The sequence below is a fragment of the Brassica oleracea genome, chromosome C4, assembly GCF_000695525.1.
Source record: "Brassica oleracea var. oleracea cultivar TO1000 chromosome C4, BOL, whole genome shotgun sequence".
Taxonomy (NCBI): domain Eukaryota; kingdom Viridiplantae; phylum Streptophyta; class Magnoliopsida; order Brassicales; family Brassicaceae; genus Brassica; species Brassica oleracea.
The window spans coordinates 16,316,131-16,319,579 of NC_027751.1; the positions used below are offsets into that span (position 1 = coordinate 16,316,131).

At 35.6% G+C, this 3,449-nt stretch overlaps 1 long non-coding RNA gene across 4 annotated transcripts; it reads left to right on the forward strand.

Moving 5' to 3' along the window:
• Window positions 1-1,599: 1,599 nt before the first annotated feature.
• LOC106337705 lies at window positions 1,600-3,187 on the forward strand. 4 transcript variants are annotated; one of them, XR_001269105.1, is made up of 3 exons: window positions 1,600-2,096; window positions 2,401-2,496; window positions 2,910-3,187. It is a non-coding gene; the product is annotated as an uncharacterized LOC106337705 (long non-coding RNA). The 4 variants fall into 4 exon arrangements; XR_001269104.1 differs by having other exon boundaries at window positions 1,600-2,077; window positions 2,401-2,529; XR_001269106.1 differs by having other exon boundaries at window positions 1,600-2,077; window positions 2,401-2,522.
• The last annotated feature ends 262 nt before the right edge of the window (window positions 3,188-3,449 follow it).

The following is a 3,449-nucleotide window of genomic DNA, read 5'->3' on the forward strand; positions in this document are numbered from 1 at the left end:
CTGGTGAAGGGGTCAACCGGAGGAAACTCAGGCCCCACCATTTGTGTCAGACATGGTAGGTAAGACCTACACATTCCAAGTGAGGGTGAGTTCATTCAATTTCACAGTGAATCATCAGACCTTTACTGTCTCAGGTTTCCTCAATGAGCGTGACCGTGAGCCACAGCCTGCATTCGTTGATAATGTAAGGTTTATAAGTTTTCCAGATATTTAGCTGTTCGGTATTAAAATATATGGGACTTTTTTGGATTCAAATAGGGAGGCGACGATGACAATGGAGATGATAACCCCGGTGCCGTCTCAGTGCCTGCTAAGGTGGAAGCTGGTGGAAGTAGCCAGGCGGAAGGAGCATCAGACATGGTGAAGAAAGCACGCAAGGCTTAGGTGAAGAGGATTGGAGTTCAAGCCGCAGTTTTTCCCGTTTTCTATTATGCTTAAGTCGTTTCCTTGGTTGTTTTTTGTCATCTTTGGTATTGCTTTATGAACAAGTTTGTCTTTGACTCTTTGGTACTTTTATAATTTTGGTTTTTTAAAGCCAAATATAAAATATATCTCATTTCGGAAATGTTTGGTATTATGTCGTTTTATTCAAATTAGTATCCTCTATATTCTATCATGATTGTAAATATGATTATGTTTGTCATTTCACTATTTGGTACTTTTATTATTTTGGTTATTTAAAATCAAATATAAAAGAAAACTCATCTCGGGAATGTTATGGTTATTATTCAAGTTAGTATCCTCTATATTCTATCATGATTGTAAATATGATTATGTTTCACGTAATCAATCATCCGCATATTGTAAGTCCTATTTGACAACGACAACATATATTAAACAAGAGTTGGATCCACTCATATTGCGCTGTATTATCATTTTATTCAATAGATGCTTCTGGACTGTATCATAGCTTAAGATGGGACGTATACGTCATCGTTAATGCTCACACAGTATCTGCGGTTTCATGATAGTTAAGGAGCTAAGCACATGACCTGTATGCATATTTATAGCTTCAAAGCTGCGTCACCTATTTATACACACACCATCACCTGTTTATACATCACACCAACTCATAACCTGATTATACTTGCTATACCTTGGTTTTAATATATGTACACATATACTGTCTATTTTCTATATACATATGATACGGTCGATGCTTACGTCCATTGTCAGTTGGTATACCACAATATTCGTCGTCTATGATTCAGTGATATTAATATGCATAATACATGCCTTACAATTAGTCTATAATCCATCACTTAAATTAACGGACTCTTACTATCAACATAGTCATAATCACACCAAACTTAACATAAAACATAAAGAAAAATTAAACACTCTTATATCATTTATAAAAACCGATCTATCCCACGTAGGGTGGACCTATCTTAGTCTATCTATCTATCTATTTATATAAAAGAGAGTTATATCTCTCTTGTGCCTTCACGTAGGCGGACATGTCAGAAAATCAACTCACGTAGGTGAGACACGTGTCCCAGTTAGACAAAACACATCGTTTCATTAAAACCGATTTGATGGGTTTTGTTTTCATTGTTTACGGTCCTTCTCATTTATATTATTTGGGCATGCTCTATAGATATTTTGATTTGTGAAAAAGGCCAGCCCAATTGAAAGGAAAGCAGCATATTCTTCACGGTGTTCGTTCATCGTCGTCTTCTATCTATACTTCCTCATCTAGAGTTTATCATCAGAAGAATCCATCGCCAGCCATTAATGGAGTTTGAGGAGGTTGTGTGAAACGATTCTTCGTGATGAACAGCTGGGTCGTTCGCGTCGGTTCGTCTGAGATTCTTCTCCTCCAAACGTTATGAGATTCATCAATTCATCTCCATTAAGAACTATCTTTACTCCTTCAACCCCTGAAATTTAATCCTCACAATTCCTAAAACCACTAAAACTTATTTTATCGACGATGTATTGTGTTCAGCTCTCTAATTTTGTTTTCAGTGACAGGTGAGTTTCCGTTATTGATTTGGCGACGGAACTAGAGAATATAGAGATTAAATTCTTCTTCTCGGTTTGAAAACTTGAATCTGATGTCTTGGAGGTACCGGTAAGGAAGAGAGCCAAAGGTTTCCACACATTAAGCATTGATCTTTATGATTTTCTTGCTCACTGAGTTCTTTGTGTATATTGAAATTCACAACTCACAAGAGAAAGGAGAATAGAATAAAGTTAATATGCTTAAGGCTATGGAAGACCTGAAACTGTTGTTTGATTCTTGGGATTGTTTTTTGTTCTATTTACGTGTCCTTAGTTTTAGTCTTATCAATAACCTTATTGGAACTGGAATCTTTGTATAGATTAATAAAAATAACACTTTTCTTTTGTTTTGTTTTGTTTTTTCTGAAACATTTACTATTTGCTTTTATATAGGTTAAAGAAACGAAGATGTGAAAGTGATTGTAGCGGGTGATGACGATTGGTTGCCTCAGTCGCCAAAGGTTGTATTCGATAAAAGCAAAGAGTTAGGTGAGGAGTCTACCATTTAAAGCCAGGTTTGAGGTAGTTTTGTATGTTTTGAGTATTTTTTTTCCATCTATTAGAAGCTACGGTTTGAACACTGCTAACTTAAATTTCTTAATGCGCCTTGATGATACCATCCAAAGAGTTTCTTTCTTACATTTTGATTCTTAAGTTTTGAATTGAAATATGCAATGTATTAGAAGCTATGGTTTTGTATATCTGTGCTTCTTATGTTTCTATTAGAAGCTACTATTTTTTCCTCCAGCGCTATATATTTGTTCGTCGATTTCATTCACATAAAGCGATAAGTTTGGACACTACCAACTGTTATTTATTAATTTATTTTTGATGACATCACCCAAAAAGTCATTATTATTACAATTTGATCTTTAAGTTCTGAGTTGAAACATGCACTGCAGGTGGAAAAAAGATGGAGCTCATGTCATTCTCAAAAACTGTAGTAGATGTGATGCAGGAAGCCAAGGTTTCTGCTAGCAAAGAAGCTGAAGTATCTCAAAACATTCTTTGAGGAAGCTGCTTCTCAGGCACCACCAGGCCAAGATTGTCATAATATTTCCAGTAGAGTTTTGGATCCCCTATGCATGGTTCATACCATTTATATTATATTCGTGTCAGAGTTGAACAACGAATTATAAACCACCTAACATAGCAAATATTTATTTTTTATGCTCTTTCACTATTTCCCTAAAAGGTTTTTTTACACTTAAAGATTATATGAAACATATAACACAAACAAAGATATTATACAAAGGCGACAACTTTCGCAGTCCAAAGCTAGCTGACAACTAAAGAGATTATATTTCAACAGCTAAACACCCATGAAAGAGAGGAATCAAAGCCAATAAGGAGAAGAGAGGAATCTGAGCCAAGAAGGAATCTGAGCCAAGAGGAATCGAGCAACCAAAGTCAAACTTTATTGAGGTCCAAAGCACAAGCAT